The 23,859-nt window shown below is 44.4% G+C and overlaps 1 long non-coding RNA gene across 8 annotated transcripts in view; it reads right to left on the bottom strand.

Moving 5' to 3' along the window:
• LOC149122106 (uncharacterized) overlaps window positions 1-23,859 on the bottom strand; it is a 159,225-nt gene that overhangs the window by 30,955 nt on the left and 104,411 nt on the right. For all 8 annotated transcript variants that reach the window (XR_016221095.1, XR_016221093.1, XR_016221090.1 and 5 more), the window contains 2 exons: window positions 15,704-15,880; window positions 12,104-12,156 (listed from right to left, as the gene is read on the bottom strand). This is a non-coding gene — a long non-coding RNA (uncharacterized LOC149122106). The remainder of the gene's footprint in view (window positions 1-12,103; window positions 12,157-15,703; window positions 15,881-23,859) is intronic.

The raw sequence follows: 23,859 nt of genomic DNA, 5'->3' as shown, positions 1-23,859 counted from the left end.
CCTCTTTTTTCCTCCCAGTTCACTTCAGTCTTTTCCTTTTATTTCACTGCACAAGATAAAAGATATACCCCAAGCCTGGGAGAATCTGGAGGCCCCATTGGGTCCTAATGGCTGAAGGGAACATTCTATTTTTGCTGCTCCTGTCCTCCATCCTTGAGCTGCAAGGGCCTTGCTTAGCCCTGCAGAGCATTGTCAGGGCCTAAACACAGTCCAGGCTCTCCATAAGCAAGGGAGGCTGCTGCATCGTGAAGTTCACTTGCTCTATGTTTGAAGGTTCCAGCAAGCATATCTGTATGCAAAGATTCTGATCTCACCATAACCAATGTTCCCAACCACTCTGAGAACTAAACTATTGAACTACAAATTCCTGGCACTGCCCAGCTGTGAGCTCCCCACATCCCTAAGAAAACTAATGTGAAAGTTTCCACGCACTTTCTGGGAAACTCTGACTTCTCCACTTGCCCGTGAAAGCAGCCTGCTCACCAACGCATCCTACATCAACTCCCTCCTGTCCTTGTGCACTCCTCACTCACGTACTGCAGCATCCTGGGGCCATACCTTGTATTTAAGTCCTCACCACCGGGTCTGCTGAGGCCCAGCTCCAGGTGGCCAGAGCAGGACTATTATTAGGATGAAGAACACTGCCATCTGCAAGCCCCTTTGCTAGGCATGGATTCTTACCCATGGGGGACTTTGTGACAAGCAGGGCTGATTTCTGCCCTTTCCAAGCCTGGTTTTATTGACAAATGCACAAAACTTGGCTTGAAACAAAATGTTTTTTAGCTCTGTCCTAAACAGGCTGATCCATAGACAAAGCACTGCCTCTCCCTTTGCTTTCTCTCCACCACTCCAGGCATGATTTGTTCATGATCCTTGGTTGACCTTTTTATTTCAGTGGAGGACGGAGACAAAAATCTTTTTAAAAAATTAAAAAAATACAAAGACAAATCTCCCCACTGCATTCATGCAAACAAATGGTTACAGCTGAGGATGAAGTCTGTGACCAATGGACAGGCACAGCCTCTGCTCCCCCCAGCATGATTTTAGGGGATTCCTCCAGCCAGGCTAACTGGGGACTACTGGCACCTATTCGTTCTGAAGAGGGAGAAGGAAATAGAAGAAAGAACAGTTGAGATTGGCACAGACCAAGGTTAGCCCCTTGTCCTGAATTCTGGGTTTGTTTTGTAATATTTGTTTGAAAGGCAGAATACCAGAAAGAAAGTGTGGGTGGAGAGAGAGAGAGATCTTCCATCTGCTGGTTCACTCTTTAAATGGCTACAACAGCCAGTGCTAAGCCAGGCTGAAGCCAGGAGCCAGGAATTCCATCCAGATCTCCCACTTGGGTGGCAGAGACCCATGTTACTTGGGCTATCATCTACTGCTTCCCAAGGATTAGTAGGGAACTGGATTAGAGGCGTAGTAGCCTGGACTTCCACTGGTACTCTGATATAGAATGCAGGCATCCCCAGTGGTGGCTTAACCCACTGGGATGCAAAACCTACCCCTAATTTCTGGGGTTTAGGGAGTCACTTCACCTAAAAGATTCTGTTTCCCCTTTAGTCCCACCTTTCCTTTTTAGTTTTTTTCTGGGTAATTTAAATGTTGGTTTTTGCCTCAATATTGTAGCAGGCACAGTCAAAATTGAGCTAGATCATAAATATTTTTAGTGCAAAGAACATGGTTCTCTGTGTGTCCTCAGTGCCTAGCCCAGGGTCTGGTACACAGCAGGTGTGTTCAATCAACAAATAATGAACTAATCAATCAACCAATCATCCTACTGACACAAAGAGGTTCAATATAAAAAACAAACAGCAAAACAAACTTGTTATAATACTAATCATGAATAGATTCAAACACACAGACACACACACACACACACACACACACACTCAGAGTTCTAGGTGTGGGAAACATGTAACAGTGTTTCAGGTCCTGAAGCAACTTCTAGGGAGTATTCTCCCCAGCAGGCAGGGAGAGCGCTCTCTGCAGGCTTCTTTCTCAGCATATTCTAAACATATTCTAAACCAGTTCCCAGCATTTAAAGCCAAGTGAACATCATTTTCCTATTTGCCAAGTTGTTAAAACATGTTTGCTTCTGATGTGCTGGCTCAGTGATTACTCGAACCTTCCACTCTATTTCTCACTGTAAAAGGTTCTTCTGTGGATTAAATGAATTATTGCAGGAAAAAATGCATAGAATAGGATCTGCACACAGTAAACTCTTAGAGAATGATTACCTATTATGATTTTCTGACTTCTGAGTAGTGGTAGAATTAGCAAGGTGATGTGACTATTTCTCTGTTCTAAATTCCCATCAAATTAGTCTTGAAACTTGGTAGCTTTGGGATCCGCATGGAAGGAAGGCCTATACTTCCGGGAATGTAAAGTTCCTACCTGTACTTGCAGGGAAGAAAGTCCTTGTCAAGGTCACTGCTGGTGCCTAAAGGTCAACCAATGAGGATCAGACCTGCCTCAACCTTTAACCCCCATGCCCTGAATCTATAAAAGGAGCTCTCCCAATCTCTGAAGCACGACTTCCCCACCCCCCCACCCCCCCACCCCCGCTCTGTTGCTCTATTGGGACCCAGGAACCTCGCCCGGGAGCAGAACCCCAATAAAAGCCTGTGAATTAATTGATTCGTCTGCCTGGGAAGATTTGTTACGCGCTGGACACCTTACAAAACTCTACCCAAATGTCACTTCTCAGCAATAGGTGTGACTAAAACTGGTGGCAATAACTTTACAATATTCTGATCTACAAATTCTCCAAGTCAGAGAAACCAAATTAAGACGCACCTCTCCTTCACGCGCTAGCTCAGCTCCACTGCATCCATGATCATCTCACCAGCTCCCATGTCAGAAATAAACTCTCCAAGCCTAGGACTAAAGGAAAGCCAGCCCTTGCAGGTAGCCTTGCCCTGACTGGTGGTCCTGGGACCTGACTCCATTCAACACCGCACAGGGAGGAAACAGATCTGAGCACTGTGCTTTCACACCCACTCTCTTGCCCTGCCCAGTTCCCTAGAAGGTAGGTGTCTGATGAGAAAAGGGCATGTGAACAGACTCAAGATGCATAAGCCAGAGAGAAGTCCCTATCAGGAACCCTGCATCCCTTCAGCTACTATGCAAGCAGCTGTATTCAAGACCTCCAAGGAGTGAAATCTTTGGTTTGCATTGTTATGCTTAAGCACAGAAAGAGCATTAACCCTCAGGGAGCCCTCAGCCACTTAAAGTGGAAAAGCACACTTGGGTTCTGGCCTCTGGACTCATTTACAGATGAATGGGAACTGGGGGTAGGGGTGAAGAACTTTCCCACTCTCTACCCAGTCTTTCCTGATCTCCAGATTATCTGCAGAACTCTGCTCTCCTTGGGTCCTGGAAACTCAAGACCATCCCAATCCATTTAGCAATCCTGTCCACGCCATGTTCCATGAAATGTGGGCTTTATGATTGTAGCTGAGAAAGAATAAAAGAAGCATAGCAAGGGACAGAGAGTTACTCAGATTTTTAAGTAAGGCAGTTTGCCAATGTAAACATAGAATTAGCTACCTAGAAATTCATTCATTTAAAATTTAAATGTAAACTCAAAAAAATAAAACAAAACCTGATTAAAACAACTCCTAGTGGGAAGGCTTGACTGTAGCCTATAGGAGTAATGAATGAGAGGGCATGAGAATGCAGTAGCACATGGGAGTTTTGTTTAAAAAAAAAAAAAAAGCAGCAATGCCCAAACCTTGGTGATAGCTGTGTACTCATTTCCTAGGGTTCCCCAAACAAAGTCCCACAGACCACGGGCTGGAGCATCAGGGGTGTAATGTGCACTATCCCAGCTCTGGAGGCTCAGAGGTGGAGAGCAAGGTGTCTGCAGGGCTGGATCCTGGAGAGCTGTGAGGGGAACTTGTTCTTTGCCCCTCTCCTAGCTCGGGCAGCCTCAGGTGCTCCCCGTCTGCAGACCGTGTCGTCCTGTGTCTTTGTCTCATCCTCCCCTGTATGTGTCTGCCTCCATATCCAAAAATCCCCCTTTTCTAAAGATGCCAGTCCAGTTGGATTAGAGCCCACTCTGGCATTATCTTAATTATATCATCTAACCAGACCCCACCACAAAGAAGGTTGCATTCACAGCCACTCCAGGTTAAAACATCAACAACCTCGAGGCGGCCACAGTTCAATCCTTAAAAAACTGAAAGGTTTCATTCCTAGTCTTCATCCCAAATAATTTCCACAAATGAATAGTGCCTAGGGCACATTTAGGTCTACAGAAACTCACTGGGGGTGGATGTTTGGCTAGGGGTAAGCATACCTGGGGTTCCAATCACATACCTGTGGTGGATTCCCAGGCCCCAGCACCTGACTCCGGCTTCCTGTAAATAGAGACCCTGGGAAGCAGTAGTGATGGCTTAAATAATTGTATATCCTGCCACCCATGGGGAACCAGGATTGAGTTCTTGGCTCCTGACTTTAACTCTTGCTCAGCACCTTGTGGACATTTAGGGAGTCAACCAGCTGATGGAAGATTTCTCTTTTTCTATGTGCCTCTCAAAGTAAATAAATAAATAAAAATCTAATAAACCAAATGTTGCACATTGAACAAAATTTTGTGGATTTTTTTTTTTCAGAGCAGAGTCTTCCAATATGTAGGGCAATTCAGAAACTACAACAATTTTGCCAGGTACTATCAGTATTAGCTTCCTAAGGCTACTGTAAGAAATCAGCATATATTTGGTAGCTTAATGCAGCAGCAATGTATTATCTTACAGTTCTAGAGACCAGAGGTCTGAGTGGTGAGTCTCACTGGATTGAAGTCAAGGTGCTGGTGAGGCCACATGCTCCCTAATGACTTTTGCTGCTCCTCCTAAGGGTCACATATATTTCTTGGTTTGGGCCCTAACTTCCACCTTCAAAATGCACCACTCCAATCTCTGCTTCTAGCATGGCATTGTTTTCTCCTCATCTATTGTAGAGTTTCCTTCCACCTTTCTCTTCCAAAGACCCACCAGGAACATCCAGGACAATCTGCCCAACACCAGACCCTTAATTCAATCACATGTGTGAATTTCCCTCTTCCATGTAAGACTGCCTTCACAGGTTCCAACTATTAGGGCCTGATCATCTTTGGAGACCATTCCTCAGATTTCAATATCATATATCCTACATCAAATCAAAGTTCAGTTCATTTTCAGAAAGGAAAACCTTGCCCTTAACAGAGCATTAGTTTAGTGCTGGCACTGTGGTATAATGGGATAAGCCACCACTTGCGACATGGGCATCCCATATCAGAGTGCCAGTTCATGACGAAGCTGCTCCACTTCCAATCCAGCTTCCTACTAATGCCCCTGGGAAGGCAGTGGAAGATGGCCCAAATGTTTGGGTACCTGCTGTGATGTCAGACACAGATGAAGCTCTGTTTCTGGGTTCCTGGCTCTGGCCTCATACAGCCCCTGCCATTGTAGCCATTTAGGGACTGAATCAGTGGATGGAAGATCTCTTTCTCTGTCTCTCCCGATCTCCATTGCAATCTTTCAAATAAAGAAAATAAATCTTACAAAGTAAAATAAAACCAGAGCATTAGCTTGCTAGATATTTCCCCAAATTTCTTCTCAGTTTTCTTCTCATAGATTCTTCCATTTAACACCTTATCAAGGAGGAGTCTGATTTCAAGCACAGCGATGTCCAACTGAGACATGTAAACAGTAGGAAGGTGTTGCTTTGGATTCGTTCTGAGAGGAGGAGCATGGTGGGGGCAAGAGGCATGGAGTCACCACACAGACCCCCAGAGATGGGTGAAAGCAGGCCAGAGGTGAGCAGCCTGCAGACTCATTTATTTCAGTTGGTACAGCAGCTTAAATAGCTAAGGCAGCCAATCTGGTCAAGGGGCGGTTTATGCCCTAACCAATCACAACCTGTTGCCATGTGGTTTCCAAAGCCATCCAATCACAGCCTGTTACCAGGCAGGCTCCCTTGCCAGGTGGATTTCAAAGCCATTCCTGAGTAACTGACACTCACTTGCCAGCAGCCATCTTGGCATGACCTTCTCACCTCATTCCACAATATTCCCCCCTTTTCGTTTATTTTTGAGCAACGGGAGGCATGAATCTTGGCCATACCATTGTTGACCCCGTTTCGATGTGGTCTCCGTATGCGGCTGTGCCTGTCTTAGGTCGTCCCCCAGGGGATCTTACCCGTCGTTGACTAACCAGCGCTCAAAACAGGAGACCACAGGAGTGCTTGCTCAGAAGGGGTAGGAATGAGGAACAATGGTAATCAGGAATAGCATGACTGCACACAGGCTGTGGGCCGTTTGAGTGGCTGACCAGAGCTAGTGGGTATAAAACAGTAATGGATGTGGCTATGGGCAGTTCCTCAGGGTAGGATGATAGGGGAGGTGCGTCCGCTAACAAGGCGTGCTCTCAGTCTTGTTCAGCTGGTTCTGGTTGACTGTCAGTTGCAGGCTTGATGTTTCTGGCTGCTACCCAAATGGGCTGTCTCACATTCTCTGGAAAGATACAAGCATATCCTCAGCCCTTGGTTAGCAGAAGACTTTTTACAGGTGTTGGAATCCAGGGTCTGAATTCTGTGTCTGCTCCTATATTAACGGCAAACATGCAGGTGGGATGGGGTCTAGTGCCTGCCCTGAGAGCCTGGGGTGCCTGGGGACTGCCACAAACATGGGGATTCTCACTGAGTGCGGATGGGATGACCTCATGTGGGTTATTACCTCGAGGTCATCTGTGTTCATCCTATGGGTATTTGGGGGGTGGCTAACCAGGCATTGCTGCATTGTCTGCAATTTCACTGTCATTTCACTGTCGGAGCTCTCTCTCCCCAAGTCATCAACTGTTGCCTGTGAGGCAGAGGCTGGAGTGACAGGTTCTGATCACTCACAGATTTCTGATCACTCAAGCATTTAGGCTGTCTTCCACTGCTTTCCCAGGCTATCAGCAGAGAGCTGTATCAGAAGAAGAACAGCTGGGACATGAATGGGCACCCATATGGAATGCTGGCACAGCAGGTAGAGGCTTAGCCCAATACGCCACAGTGCTGGGCCCTCCATGAAGTTTTTGAAGCACCCTCAAATGCTTGCTACTTAGGAGAAAATGTGTTTTTATCTTAAAACTCAAGTGCTCTTTTTCTCCTTATCAACTGAGAGATGATGGTGTATGACACATTGTCTTTTTTTTTTTTTAAGATTTATTTATTTACTTGAAGGGCAGTGTCGCTCCCCTTCTTCGTGGAGGAGCAACACAGGACCCTGCGCTGTTCTTTCGTCTGCTCGGCCCTCCCCGGGTTCGCTGCTGGTTCTTCCCGGGTTGGCTACTATCCCTTCCACCTCCGTGGAAGGGCAGTTCCCCCTGGCCACATTCCCCACTTCCGCAGGGGAGCGGCACACCGCCGGCCGGTTCTCTCAGGGGCTGCACGGGTTCCCTTAGATGTTCCCCATAGATGTTCCCGGTGCATGCCGTCTCTCTCCTCCTTTATAGTCCTCCTCCGCCAATCCCAACTCGGCTGCCCACACGCCGAGTACGCTGCTCTCCAATCAGGAACAAGTCCTACAGTTTATTGGCTGAACTGGAGGCACCTGTGTAGAAGCTGTTTACTTCTCTCCCAACGCCACATTGTGGGAGAGCAGATGCATAGAATAAGTCTTAATTCGAGTAACTTAGTCTAGTCCGGATTGCTCCCCACAGGCAGAGTTAGAGAGAGAGACAGAGAGAGGGGGGTCTTCCATCCACTTGTTCATTCCCCAAATGGCCGCAAAGGCTGGAGCTGGGGCAGTCGGAAGCCAGGACCCAGGAGCTTCATCCAGGTCTCCCACGTGGGTGGCAGGGGTCCAAGCACTTGGGGCATCTTTTGCTGCTTTCCCAGGCATGTTAACAGGGAAATCAATTGGAAGTGGAGCAGCCAGGTCTCAAACCGGTGCCCACGTGGGATGCTAGCACTGCAGGAGGTGCTGCTACACCACAGCACAGACCATGCTACACTTTGAAATAAGAGAAACAAGAACTCCAGTATGCCTTGGATTTTACTTTTAAATAACTAGTTTTTAAATATGTATTACAACAGATCTACAGAAAGCAAAAGAACTGATTTCTCAGCCACAGTTCACTGGATGAGCTTTCCCTTTTCCTGCCTCAACAGCAGGGAGTGAAGAAGAGCCTGCCTGTTTCATACGGTGACGTGGCTCAATAGGCTAATCCTCTGCCTTGCGGCGCCGTCACACCGGGTTCTAGTCCCGGTCGGGGCACTGGATTCTGTCCCGGTTGCCCCTCTTCCAGGCCAGCTCTCTGCTGTGGCCCGAGAGTGCAGTGGAGGATGGCCCAAGTGTTTGGGCCCTACATCCCATGGGAGACCAGGAGAAGCACCTGGCTCCTGGCTTTCAGATCAGTGTGGTGCGCTGGACTCAGAGCGCCAGTCGCGGCGGCCATTGGAGGGTGAACCAACAGCAAAAGGAAGACCTTTCTCTCTCTCTCTCTCTCTCTCTCTCTCTCTTACTGTCTAACTCTGCCTGTCAAAAAAGAGAGAGAGAGAGAGAGAACCTGCCTGTTTCTCTGGAGAAAGTCAAGGCTCTGAAGCTATCTTCCCATACCCCTTCCAACTCAGAAAACCAAGGATGGCTTCGTCTGCTTGTGCTGGTCTAACAAAATGCCCGAGGGTGGGTGATTCACAAAAAATAGAAATTCACTCCTCCCAGTGCTGGAGCATGGGGAGCACCGGTGAGGGCAGTGCAGGTTTGGCGTGTCCAGTGAGGGCTGCCGCGGGCTTGCAGGACGATGCCTCACTGCTGTGCCCTCAGCGGAGGGAAAGGCAGCGCCCACTCCCTCAACCCCTGCAGTCCATCATCTGTGAGGGCCTCACTGTCAGGACTTAACCACACCCTAAGGGCCCACCTCTTCACACTACAACATCGGCAATTAACTTCCAACATGGGAACCATGAGGGGAACTTGTGTGTAGGGGGGGTGCACATTCAGGACAGAGCAGGGGCCTTTGGTTTTCTGCCAGGAACAAGGGACCAATAAGACAGAAAGGAGATGAATTATCATGAAAAATAGTCATTTTCCTTTAGATGCTTCAAAAAGAACTAACTTGGTATCACTCATTGTTCTACACACTTCAGGATCAGAGGTAATCAGAAAAAATGTCCTGGAATTGAAAGAAGAAATCTGCAAAGTTGCATTGAATAAAAAATAAGGGAACAATAGTGACACATTTCACAACAGAAATATTTACTGTTCTATAGAATGTAATCATTCCCTGATCGACTCATGCCCTTCTTGTGCTTCCAATTTAATCACAATATGCTTTTGAACTCCTTCCCCATGTGTTCTGGATTCTTATCCCACCTGTCTTTCAAGTTTTATCTTTAAAATTCATATTCACTCATTCTTATGCTTCCCCCCCGAATTTGGGATAATTACTCAAGCTTGTGGAATCAGCCAGCTGACTACCAAACATTGTGATAACAAACAATCCTGACATTTCAGTGCTTCTAATAAGAAAGGATTCTATTTCCCTTGTGCTATGTGGGCATCAGCTGCCCCAGGTTACTTGTAGATAGGCCCTGGGCTGAATGAGCAGCCCCATATGGTTTTCCATGACTGTCTTCAGAGAGAAGCAAAGAGAAGAGAGTGGGGCCCAACAGGTGGTCAAAGTCCCGGTTCAGCATCATACTCATTAAGTCCACTCACTCACTTTTTGCTGACCAAAGTACATCAAGTGCCTGTCTGTGACAGAGAGGCATTCGTCAGACAGGCAAAGTATTATCAAGTTACATAAGTAATCTGCAGAGGGCCCAGGGGAGAGGAATGAGGATATTTGGCATAGGAGTAACAAAACATTAGGCTAGATATGTAGTTCTATCCTTTGTGTTTTGTTTCTTGTTTGTTTGGTTTGGTTATGTAATACCCACTACTTCTGCTGAAATTTTAATTTAGTTTAGTGATCATTGTTTTATCCGTGGGATTTTTGTTGTTCTCAAATATTTTTAATCTTTAAAATTTACTAATGTATTTTTTTCAATTTCTGTTTTCTTGAGTTCACTTTTCTCATTGTTTATACTGTTCGCTGGACAAATGAATTGTCAAAGATCTTGTGGTACTTGTGAGAACATTTCTGTCATGGCTTAATGCATTTAATCTGTAGTCCATGCTCAGTTGTGTAAGGTAGGGTAGAATCCTTCCTCTAAACTCCTAGAGGGCTTTCCTTCCTACTCACTAACCCTTCCCTACTGTCACATGCTCCCTTGATTACTGAATTTCTTACATATTTTGTGCTTTATTGACTGTGCGCATTTATCCCTGCTACAGGAGTAAGGTCTTTTCAGTAGGACATTGGAAGAAGGATAAAAACATGAGCTTTGTTTGGTCTCATGATCATATTAGAGAGTTATTGAGATGGGTATTTAATCCAAGAAGCTAAGACATAATTCTTAAACCAAATCAAACTGAGAAAAACACTATAACTGATATATAGAGTACTTTTTCTTTTACAAAGCCAATAAAATGTGTAAAAACAAGCAAGTTTGATACAGGAAAAATGAAAATACACACTTCTGGAACAATTAAGTAAACATATTTTCAGATACAGGGGAAATTTTTAATTTAATATTTAAAATATTTAATAACATTTCAAAAGACTGAAAGCATTTCAACTTGTTTTACTAGATGAGCCCAACCCTGATAATAAAATGTGACAAAGAGAGCACTAAGAAATAATCTATGTATCAATCTTTCCACTAAAAATAAAGGATACATGAAATGATTAAAATCAGAGGCTTAGAAATTAATTGGAATTACATTAAAATTCTTGCTCTATTGCAAAGAAATATTTTATGACTCGGACACTTAACTGTTCTAAATCATTTTCCTGAAGTAAAATAATGACACATACCTTAAGAATAATGTTAAAGGTAAAAATTATGTAAGTACATTTTAAGATATTTTATGCATTCAGCTTATGTCTGATCATGCTTATTCATGCATGAGGAGGAAGAGAAAGAAGAGGAGGAGTAAAATGCTGAAATGGCTGTAAATTGTAACATCATAAACCAAGTCTGATAAAATTGAATCCTGTGGCATAATATAAAACAGAGTCAAAAAATAATAAAGACTTTATCTGGAAATTCAACAATAATTTAATAGAAATATACGTTATTTAACTCATCACATAAGAGGAAGAAAAAATGCATGAATCTCTTAGTAGATTCTGGGAAAGTACTAGGTAAATGTCAATGAAAAAATCAGAATCCATAGAAAATGTTGTTCATATTTTGAAGCATGCTAATAAATCAAGAAGGAAGAAGGAACCCTAGCATCACCAGAATTTTTTTTGTCCTAGAACCTCTACCTAATGCCTCAAAGGGGAAAAATGTATAATTAGAAGCTAAAATGACCCAAATCATCATGGTTTGCAAGTATGATTGCTTACTAGGAATTAACCCAGATGTCTATCAACTGATGACTGGATAAAGAAACTGTTGTACATATACACTAGGAAATACTACTCAGCCATAAAAAGGATGATATCCTGCCTTTTGTAACAAAGTGGATGCAACTGGAAACCATTATACTTAGTGAAATAAGCCAGTCCCAAAAGGACAAATATCATATATTTTACCAGATCTGTGTACATTTCTGTACCAAAAATGTAATGTGTAGGAGTGAAACTGACATGTTAAGATTTAATAATTGTCTACATCCCTTGTCTCTACTGTTGAGGAATAGCGTTTGTGTAATTCGTATTTTTGCTGAACTATTCACTTATCGAAAATATATCATTATAAAAATTAAGAGAGGAAATAAAAAAAGAAGGAGGAAGAAGGGTGGGAGCATGCTTGGAAAGTACCACTGTGTTCCTAAATCTGTATCCATGAAATACATGAAATGTGTTTACCTTAACATTTTTTTAATTTAAAAAAGAAATAAAAATTGAAAATAGCATGTTAAAATGTATGACGACAATTAAGAATCATTTTAGGTTACAAAAGTAATCTTTACAAAAGAAAACGCTTTTATATCAATACTCACAAACTGGTGCTATTAAGAATCAAGTTATTTTGATATTATGCAATAAATAGCATGGCCTAATATAAATTTAACAAGACTTACCTGAAAGAAATGACACATGTCTAACGAATGTAATTTTAGGACCTCACATGTTCCTGGAAGGAAAAACACAATTGCAAAAATGTCATTTTCTCCTACATTAATCTATAAATTCATCATAATTTTTTTTTTTTGACAGGCAGAGTGGACAGTGAGAGAGAGAGACAGAGAGAAAGGTCTTCCTTTTGCCGTTGGTTCACCCTCCAATGGCCGCCGCGGCTGGCGCGCTGCAGCCAGCACACCCCGCTGATCCGATGGCAGGAGCCAGGAGCCAGGTGCTTTTCCTGGTCTCCCATGGGGTGCAGGGCCCAAGCACCTGGGCCATCCTGAGCTCAGATTTCTAAAGCAGACAAAATGAAACGTAGTCTACGATACAGGCAAATCTCATATGTATAAACAATGTATTATTTATTATAATTGGTGACAGGAAAACTGGCTAAATTTGGACAAAATGAAACTAGATTCTGATTAACCATTCAACACAATGGGGGTGGGGGCAGGGCCACAGAGAGGCTCTGCTGGTGCCTTTCACCTGGACGCTGTATTTTGTGTTCCTGAATGATATCTTCACTGTAGTGAAGGGACCAAAGGAGCTAGGGAATTACGGAGTGCTTCTGCACGATGCTGCCCTGCTGATCGCCCTCATTTTCAGCATGTCTCCACTGCAGACCTAGATTCATCCAATGGAAGAATGTTCCATTTATCACACAGTTTCTTCCTTCCCTGTTTTGGGGGGTTTGTACTGATGCACCCCACAGTTGTGTGCAGCTATTACAGTTTGGCCCTGATGATGAGTGCCAGTCAGTGCTGTCAGTCATATACCTATTGCCTGCACTGGGATGTGAGCTGGTGGAGATGATACCTTCTCCGTGGTAAACTATCTCAGGGCAGGGCACCTGAGATACTCCTTTTTAACACTAAAGAGTCAGTCAGAACCTCAATAATTGTTGAATGAAGAAACTTCCCTCCAGATTTGAAGAGCTAGGGGTAGAGTTGGCATTCCCAGGAGGATCGAGAAGCCCGAGCACAAGTGGGAGCTTCTGCGAAGCACAGAGGACTCCCCATCTGCCATCCTCATGGCCTGTGCTGAGAAGGAGGCTGGCACTGTGATCTGCCTGTTTGAGTAGCAGCACCACGACCTTAATTTCAAAGGTGCTGTCCCCAGCAAAGTGCCAACGAGAACTTTTTTTTTCAACATAAACAGACACATCTTTATTTCAATAAAATTAGTCAATTAAATGCCCCCCAAAATTAGGTTCTGATCTCTAGCTTCCATCTAAATGATTCCAGAGAAAATCAAGATTCAAATAATGGAAATACAATTTTAAAAACTGTAATCTAGAGATAAGAACATTCTGAGCTTGGCATCTAAAGGACAGGTAAGAGTCACATGAAAAACTCGTGAAATTAAAATACATATGAAAAATAATCTAATACATAGCAATATACTAATATGTGCTATTATTCATAATACATACTTATTAATGCAATATTAATAGTATACACAGCAAACCAAACAGAATCTGAGTTAAAAAAGAAGAAAAAAATATAGGAAATCCCCAAGGAGACCAATGTTAATGGCTTGTAAACAAAAGATACCAAATTTATCAACAGGTTAAGGAATATAATATAGAAAAAATAGCAATATAGACATTTAAATGTTAAACATTGTATCTTTTGATCCAAAAAAAAAAAAAGCAAAGCTAAAAATAACAATAATCAATGTCATCAATGTCATTCAGAATCGGTTACTCCTAGCAGGAGGCAAAGTTAGCATAACCTTTTTAGGAGTGATCTGATAATGAGTAGATTTAAAACAGAAAGTCCTAAGACTGCCTATCCTTTATTTTTATTCTGTTTGTTTGTTTTGACAGGCAGAGTTAGAGAGAGAGAGACAGAGAGAAAGGTCTTCCTTCCCTTGGTTCACCCCACAAATGGCTGCTATGGCCGGCGCACTGCACCAATCCGAAGCCAGGAGCCAGGTGCTTCCTCCTGGTCTCCCATGTGGGTGCAAGGCCTAAGCACTTGGGCCATCCTCCACTGCCCTCCTGGGCCACAGCAGAGAGCTGGACTGGAAGAGGAGCAACCGGGACAGAATCCAGCACCCCGACTGGACTAGAACCCGGGGTACCGGCGTCACAGGCAGAGGATTAGCCTAGTGAGCCACGGCACCAGCCTATTTTTATTCTTTAAAGATTATTTAAAAAAAAATTATTTGAAAGGCAGGGAGAGAGAGAGAGAGGGAGATCTTGTATCCACTGGTTCACTCCTCAAATGGCCACAGAAGTGAAGTGTGGGCCAGGGTATAGCTGAGAGCCAGGAACTCTATGCAGATCTCTCACATGGCTGGTGGGGGGCCCAAACACCTAGGCCATCTTCGCCTTCTGCTGCTGCCTCCCTTGGCACATTAGCAGGAAGCTGGATGAGTAGCCAGGACTCAATCCAGCATTCCAGTGTGTGATGCCAGTAGTGGCTTACCGCACTGCGTCACAACACCAGCCCCTTGACTATCCTTTAACTCTGCAAGTTCATTTCTAAAATTTATACTGACAGTATAATTGAACAAATTTATGAAGATATATGTTCAAGACTCACTGTAAAATTTAGCAAACAACAAAATAATTTATCTAAACTAATTAATAAATACCTGACTACATCAAACACTATGATACCATGGAATGCTAGCTTGCATTAAAAATAATGATGCAGAGCTCATTTTGTAGAAAAATGCACTGGATTTTTTAAAAAATTGGGTGCTCTTTCAATAAGCATGTAAATATTAATTTTAGAATCATAATAGTGGAATTTAGCTATGTATTTTATCCTAATTTTGGTAAAAACACATGAAAACAGAGTGTAAATTTCTGAAATCATTCTGAGGGCAAAATAGTGTATATTTATTAAAGCCTTAAAGCTGCCCAAACTTAAAAGGGTAATTATACTTGTAAGAAATTATCTTAAAGGAGCTCTGTTTCTGTAAACCTCCCTCCTTTACAGGGGACAGCTTGTCCTTCATGTCACCATCAGCCTCTAAGGGACAGGGGCCTAGGGATCAAACATGTTCTAGGCTGCCCTACATGGTATTGTTAATATAAAGGATGGATCATTTGGAGGCTGAGCAGCTAGGGACACAAGAGTCCCTAATACAAGGATCCGTGGGTGCTCTGGGTACCCTCATCTACTGCATGTCCTCTCCACAGAGAAATGCAAAGGGCATATGGCCCCTAGCTGACTTCACAGGGTTGTCTGGTGCTGGGGATACCCAAACACCTGGTTAACTCATGCTGTATTGTACCCAGCTTGGGGACAAGAGCAATCACCTCACAAGAATGAATATATATATATATATATATGTGTGTGTGTGTGTGTATATATTTACCTTTTATAAGTATATATACAGGCTTATACATATGTGTGTGTATGTATGTGTACATATCTTTTACTCAAATCAGAAATACTATGATCTAATTGCCAAGTGTTTGCAGCCTTCCTTTTCTGGTTCCACAGAGAGAGTTGGAGGGTCCTCTGTGGAAAGTGAAGCTGCTAATGAAGGCAGAAGACAGGGTGGGGAGCAAGCATGGGATGCATGACTGGGACACTGACCTGTGTCATAACCAGTATTATTTCATCTTCACAAGAAATCTTCCATAGATAGTAGATGCTGTGTTTCCATTTGAGTCTTAAAGGTGTCAGGACCTCTGGCCAGTCACACACTCTGTAAGGAATCCTAGATCCAGTATTTAAACCCAGGATGTTCAAACTCTTCATCCATTCCCCACACTGAAAACACATAAAGGTCAAAAATGGGTTACTGCTACTATAATCCATGAAGAAAATTTTTTAAATTATTAAATCTCATTTAATAATGTTATTATTATGAAATTATTAAAATGTTAGTTTAGAAGTTATTAGTTTAATAATTATTAAAAATATTAGTTTAGTAATTATTAAAATAATAGATTAGAAGATAATTGTACAGGAAATGTCACAACTTATAAAGCAAAAATAAAAATGAGGTCAGTTCAGGGGAGGGCACTGTGGCACAGCAGGTTCAGCCACCACTTGAGAGATCAGCAACTGATTATTAGAGTGCTTATTAGAGTCCTGGCTACCCACTTCTGATCCATCCCCCTGCAAACACACCTTGGAAGCAGCAGATGATGGTTCAAATTCCTGCCGCTAATACGGGAGACCAGGATAGGTTACTGGTTTCTGGCTTCAGCCTGGCCCATGCCCAGAAGTTGCAAGCACTTAAGGAGTGAACCAGTGGATTTATTTCTCTCTCATTTTCTGCCTTTCAAATAAATAAATAGTTGTTCAAGATAGTTCTGGTACACATGCAATGGAAAAATACTGGAAATGTATTATAAAAGCTAACAGTGGGCCGGCGCTGTGGCTCACTAGGCTAATCCTCCAGCTGTGGCACCAGTTCTCCATGTTCTAGTCCCCATTGGGGTGCCGGATTCTGTCCTGGTTGTTCCTCTTCCAGTCCAGCTCTCTGCTGTGGCCCAGGAAGGGAGTGGAGGATGGCCCAAGTGCTTGGGCCCTGCACCCCCATGGGAGACCAGGAGGAAGCACCTGGTTCCTGGCTTCGTATCAGGGCAGCACGCCAGCTGTGGCGGCCATTTGGGGAGTGAACCAATGGAAAGAAGACTGTTCTTTCTCTTTCTCTCTCTCTCTCTCTCTCTCTCACTGTCTAACTCTGCCTGTCAAAAAAAAAAAAAAAAGTTAACAGTGGTGGAATTATAAGTAAATTTTTTCTCTGTATTTTTATTTTTTTAAGGCAGATGGAGGATAAGCCCTTAATTTTGTTTAATATTTAATTTTTATTTGAAAGGCAGAGAGACAGACGGAGAGAACTTTCATCACTGGTTCAGTCCTTATAAGCATGCAACAGCAGGGGCTGGGTCAAGCTGAAGCTAGGAGCCTAGAACTCAATTCAGGACTCCCACATGGGTAGCAGGGACCCAAGCACTTCAGCCATCACCGATTCCTCCCATTAATGCCTACTGTGCACTAGTGGGAAGACAGAATCAGAAGCGGAATGGGCACTCCACCCCAGGCCTTCCTATAGGGGACGAGGGCTCCGGAACAGCGAGCATCTCAAGTGCCACATCAAACGCCCATCCTGTTTGTGTTTTTAAATTTCCACAATACCTATTAATATTTGTGCAACTGGGAAACATAATAAAAGAAACTCCCACATGTGCTTCTGTGTGAGCTACCATAAAGACGTCAGCACGAGGCCAGGGAGGGAATTAGAACTCTTCCTTTGGGGTGCGTCTTTTAACCTGTTAGATCTGGAGATAACCAAGCTGCTAGAGGAATGTTGGAATTACTGGAAGTGACATCTGCAAGGGACCTCACCGATCACTGCACTCAGCCTTGGCATTTTGCAGATGGGGACAGGGAGAGCAGAGGAATCCGAGAAGACAGTGAGCATCCTTGACCCAGGCACTCATCGCCTTCTTAACAGGATGGAGCATGCACATCCATTCCACCAAAAGTTTCCTGTCACTCGGCCCTGAATAAAAGTCAACGTCTTATAAACAGCAGCTCTTTAGCCTCTGCCCTGACCACAGAATTGAACAAGCTTAGAAAACAAGGTGGGTTTTGCAGCATTCACTTTTCCTTTGCAAACCACTGGGATGAAAAACCAAAGTCCCAGCCCTCATCCCCTCCATCGAGGCTGTCTTGTTCTTGTTTCCCTCAGCTGAGAAGGACAAGGCTTCTCAGAAGGCATTTTCTCTGTCATGTGTGTTCTGATTATGAAAACATGACATCATAAGTGTATGAAATGTGAAAAATAACAGAAAATCCCAACCATGTGTTATGCTGCTGCTCCATGACAAGGATGGCTAACACTTTACAGGCACACCCAAACTTCTCCCTTTTATGCCAGACACACCCAGGTAAGATTCTGCAGGCACAGAATTTCGATTATTTTAAGATTTATTTATTTGAAAGGCAGAATTAGAGGTGGAGGGGGGGACAAAAAGAGATCTTCCATCTGTTGGTTCACTCCCCAAATGGCTGCAACAGCCGAGGCTGGGCCAGGCTGACACAGGACCCTGGAACTCCATCTGGGTCTCCCATGTGGGTGGCAGGAGCCCCAGTACTTGGGCCACTCAACACTGCTTTTCCAGGCACATTAGCAGGGAGCTGGATCAGAAGAACAGCCAAATTTGAACCAGTGCTCATATAGGATGCCACAGGTAGCAGTTGAACCCAATACGGCTCAGGCTTCTAATGTTATTCAAAACATCCATGGCCAACCTTCTTGGGAATGGGAATACCCAGTGCTCTGAAGGTGCTCAGCTCTTGGCCAATGAATTGTTAGCAGACGCCCTGCAAACAACAGCTTGAGATGTGCTGGCCTGGGTGGGGTCCCCCTCTCCCATGTGTGCTATTTCCCTAAGAAAACTTTCCCTCCAGTGGCTGCTCCCTGGGCCACAGTGGAATACATCTGAGGTGCCCCAGGTCACATACACACCTGAGGTAAGAGGCAGGTTCATTCACTCCAGCAGACTGGTATCTGGGAGAGTATAAATGGTGCTGCTCTAAGCCAATCTGGGTTGATAAACATCAATCTCACCTGTGCACCCCCACCACGTCAAGAGGTTTTCCTCTCTTAGAATCCCCTTGACTTGCTTTGGGTGGTCGGTGCAAGGCTCAGCAGGTGTTGCTCTTCCTGCTACCAGGGAGGAACAGGGATAAAGATCTGCATCCAGTAGAGTCAGTCCCTCTGTTTGTGTTCCCCAGGGCCCGTGGCAGTCCAAGGAAAGTTGAATTCTTTCTGGCATTTTTTTTTTTTTGGACAGGCAGAGTGGACAGCAAGAGAGAGAGACAGAGAGAAAGTTCTTCCTTTTTACGTTGGTCACTGCGGATGGTGCGCTGTGGCTGGCGCACCGTGCTGATCCCAGAAAGCTGTACCTCCCAGCAAGCCTGCCCTTCTGTGACCCTTTCCTCTGAAAACTAATGGGTTCATCTGACTCTGTCATAAGTGACAGAATGCTAGCTTAAAATCCAGGCCTTTTGAATGCTTGGGATATGCCCTTTTTTTTTTTTTAAAGATTTATTTATTTGAAAGAGTTACCCAGAGAGAGAAGGAAAGGCAGAGAGAGAGAGAGAGAGAGAGAGGTCTTCCATCTGTTGGTTCACTCCCCAATTGGCCACAACTGCCAGAGCTGTGCCAATCTGAAGCCAGGAGCCAGAAGCCAGGAGCTTCTTCTGGGTCTCTCACACGGGTGCAGGGGCCCAGGCACTTGGGCCATCTTCCACTGCTTTCTCAGGCCATAGCAGAGAGCTGGATTGGAAGTGGAGCAGCCGGGACTTGAACCAGCATCCATATGGGATGCCAGCACTGCAGGCAGTGCTGGCCCCAGGACACACCCTCTTAAAACAGAGCTTAGGGCCCAGGGTTGTGGCTCCATGGGTTCAGCCTGCAACACCAGAATCTCATGTCAAACTTCTGTTTTGAGTCCCAGTTGCTCCACTTCCAATCCAGTTCACTCCGTTGTACCTGGAAAAGCAGTGGTATATAGCTCAAGTGCTTAGGCCCATCCCACCCATATGGGAGACACAGATGGAGTTCTGGGCTCCTGGCTTTAGCATGGACTAGCCCCAGCCTGCTGTAGACATTTGGGGAATGAACCAGTGAATGAATGAATGATCTCTCTCTCTCTCTCTCTGTCACTCTGTCTGTAAAATAAATAAATCTTAACCCAAAATAATCAGCTTCCATGATTACAGATGCCACCTGAAGGCACTCAGGTCAACAGCTTAACAATTCCCAGAAAACCACCCACATCAACTCCCTGCCCTGTGAGAGCACCAGTCTGCACGTCCAACCCAGCTGAGTTTTCTTAGTCCATCAGTGGACGGCAACATGATGGACTCCAGGCACTGACCACTGAGTGAGCCCAGGCACCCCACATACTGTGAATGCTCATAATAAATGTGTGTTTTAAGCTGCTGCGTTTCAGAGCAGTTTGGTACATATCATTAGATAACTGGAGCAGGCCTTCCTGGAGGCTGTAACAAGTGGCCAACTTCAACATCCTAATTTTCTCCAAGACCCCTAATGCTACAGCTTGAAAGATAAGTGGTCTGAATATCAAAAACCAACAGGGGGCAATTGAGCAGTTAACGCACTGCAGCATAACCAGTAGTGTTAATCCTGCTGCCGGCAGTGGAGGCTTTCCTCTCATTACCCCTCTCCACATGTCAGCTCAGTCAATGCCACATCAGTGTCCAGCACTGTCAACCTCTGCTCCCTGGAACCAGCTTCTGCATGTGGTTTCGTTCAGTTGGAAGGCAAAGAAACCTGTCTCACAAGGGTTGAAGTCATACAGAAAAATCCACTGATTCATGTAACTTACAAGAGCAGAATTAGGTATTTCTGGCTGCAGGAAGAACTTGATACTGGACATGCAAGACAGCACCTTTGGTTCCTCTCCATCTGTGCACACCTCAGTGCCACATGGTGGCCTCCCACTACCTTCAGACTTCCACTTAGGTCTTCCCCAGTTACAAGTTTCACAAAGCAGAACGTGTGTACCTTGTTTTAAATCCAAACCACAGCATTTTACCTCTGTGACCTTGGGCAAGTACTTAACTTCTCTGGTTCAAATTTTTTTCTTTAAAATGAGAACAGTAATGACCTCTACCCTACAGGGTTGTTTTCCTAAGTGAGGCAATATATATAAAGAACATGTGTACATATATATTTATTTATACATAGCATAATTCTACAAGAGTCACTGTTTTTTGTAATCACAGTAATGGTAGTACCAGCAATGGATGCAATAGTGGATTTAACAATAGCAATGTTCTCTACTACTATTCAAGCACAGCAAAGAGAATCCATGCCCCAGCTTTCTCTGGGATTCCTGAGCTCCCTACATAGTCCATGAACACAGAACAGGGCCCTAAGGTAGGGAGTACTGATTGGCTCCAGGTGTTCGGAGCCCACAGCTGAAGCTGGTGTAGGGTGATTCCTGCAAGGCTGGGAAATGAGGGGCTCTCTCAGAAAGGGGATGGACTCCAGGAAGGCAACTGAGATTCCCTAAGAAGTGAAATTCTCAGTGCTCAGAAGTCCCCGGAGTCCTGTTGTGCTGAGCTGGGGAGCTCCACTCAGGTGAAAAAGCTACAAAGGTCTGACTAGGAACAAGAGATTTTCTCATGATGAGTATGTGTGTCAGCTGTCAAAGTTCCTGGTTGAGTCTGTCAGTCCTCTCAGAGTTGAGAGATCCTGGGAGGGAGTTTACCCCAACCTTGAAGCTAGCAGGATCCAATCCTTGAACTCCAGCTATATTTAAGTGGCTGAACCTAGCACAATCTAGCACATGGCATTTCAGAACCAATCAGTACTGGCTCAAGAATGTGGGTGGAAGAACTGAAAGGGAGAGGAAGAATCCCTATTAATTGTAAAATTTGATTTATTTATTTGAGAGAGAATCAGAGAGTGAGGGAGGGAGAGAAAGAAAGTTTCCATTGGCTAGTTCACTCCCCAAAGGCCCACAAAAGCCAGGGCTGAGCCAGACTGGAGCCAGAACTCAGAAGCCTGGGACTCAGCCCAGATCTCCCACAAAGGTGCAGGGAACCAACTAGTTGAGCCATCATCTGCTGTCTCTCCACCCACCTCAACCCACAAGGTCTGCAGTGAGCTGGAATTGCTTGTTAAGAGTCAGAAATCAAACCCAAGTACTTTGACATGGGATGCAGGCATCTTTACTGGTATCTTAACCAGAGTCTTAACTGCTAAAGCCAAATGCCCACCTCCCCCCCCCCATTATTTTTGTGGCTATGAAGTTATTGTACCAAATCTACTGAGAGTCTTGTTACCATATAAGAGATCCTGCCTAAGAATGGGAAAGCAAAAAAGAAAGAAAATAGAGTGAGAAAGTAGAGATGGAGAGAAACTAAGTGCTGAAGACTTCACTTAATCCTGTATATCTAGCTTTTTTTTTTTTTTTTGAGTATTCAGCTTTAGGTGTCCAAATTTGCTTTTGCTTAAGTTGTCTTGCATTCAGATTATATACTTTTTAAAGATTTATGTATTTGAAAAGTGGAGTGACAGAGAGGGAGAGACATACAGAGAAAGACATCATCCACCTGTTGGTTCATTCCCCAAATGGTCCCAATAGCCAGGGCTGGGCCAGGCCAAAGTCACGAGCCAGGAACTCCCATGTGGGTGGCCTGGCCCCAAGTCCCAGAGCAGCTGGGACTCAAACTGGGGCTCCTACATGGGATGCTGGTGTTGCAGACAGTGGTTTAATCCATTGTGCCACAACATTGGCCCAGGATTATATTTTTCTTAGCAAAAAGAGTTCTAATTTATTGTGATTTGTCAACAATATTTTGAAAGATTCTCTTAAAGTTTTCAAGAATTAAGATTCCTAAGTGTGTCAGTCATTTGCCTACTGTTTCTTAGCCCTGGAACCACTCCCCACCCACCTCCCTGTGCTGTGCGATTCTAGAGCAGGCAGTTCAAAAACTACATTGCCCAGAATCCCTTGTCCCTCCTTCCTGTTAGTTTTGGGCCAACACTGAGTCAAGGGAAGGACACTAGAAATAGGTAAAGGAAAGAAAGGACTCTTCCTGCTTCCAGTTCTGGCACCTGGAGCAGAGCTGTGGCTGTTACTCCAGCATCTTTTAGCACTCTCAGCTCACTATCAGAGGCACCATCAGCAGCAGCAATTTCCCCCTTGGTGGCTGAAGCACTGACATGGGGATGCCCCGGCAGCAGGACAACCCCCTGCACAGCTCAAGTGGTGATACTGCAGGTAACAGCAAAGTCCTCACGACTTCTCCTTCAGATCTCTGTGCTAGACTCATGAGATAAATCAACGCTTTTTCATTAAACCACTGGGGGGAGGACAGGCATGTTCTACAGCACTATTGTGGTAGTAATTCCTTGTTAACAACCTACTACACCAAAACCATTCCTGTCCACAGGGTCTCAGTGGGAACTGGACAGCTTAATGATCTCCAATGAGGTCATGAATGCTGACACATACATGGTTCACCTGAAACCAACCAGCCAGTTATGCCTGGGTGACCAGTCCCCAACCTGAAAATTCTCTGGGGTACTTCCCCAAGGAGACACATGGTTGTCTTCAAATAAAGATACACTTATCTTGATATCACTATTACTCCATTCCCCCACCCCTGAAGCTAACTAGAAATACTTTGGCTTGACCTATTTTGCCATATGTAGAACAAGAATAGTACCATATGTAGCTATTGTTACTATGTTAATTCCAGTCTTACCTACTGTTCTACTTATTTACTGCTACACAACAACCCCCTCAAAGTTCAGTGGCACAGAATATCATTTTATTATTCTCTCAGATTCAGTAGGTCAGAAATCTGGGTTGGGCAGATCAAGGATGGTTCATATCCACTCCACAAGGTTTAGGTGCCCAGCCAGTAAGACTTGAATGCATGGACTTGTTACAAATGGCTTGGCTAGATTTATCTCAAAGGTGTAGAAGGTGGGCTCAGGGCACCTAAATGTGACCTCTCCATTAAAACACTGTAAAGTAGTCAGACTTATCACACAGAGGCTCAGGGTTCCAGGGGTGAGAATTCCAGAAAACCAGGCAGAAGCTGCTTGGCTCCCTTGATCTAGCCTCAGAAGTCACACAGCATCCCTTGTGCCTGCTCTCTTGGTGAAGTAGTCACAAACCCATCCACACTCAACAGGATGGGACATAGTGTTGGAAAACTGTCAAAAGAATATGCAGCCCTATTGT

Source organism: Oryctolagus cuniculus, chromosome 15 (assembly GCF_051225735.1).
Source record: "Oryctolagus cuniculus isolate XC-2025 breed Fujian yellow rabbit chromosome 15, ASM5122573v1, whole genome shotgun sequence".
Classification (NCBI taxonomy): Eukaryota; Metazoa; Chordata; class Mammalia; order Lagomorpha; family Leporidae; genus Oryctolagus; species Oryctolagus cuniculus.
Note: the sequence above shows the minus strand (reverse complement) of the source record. Positions and strands in the feature narration are given on the sequence as shown.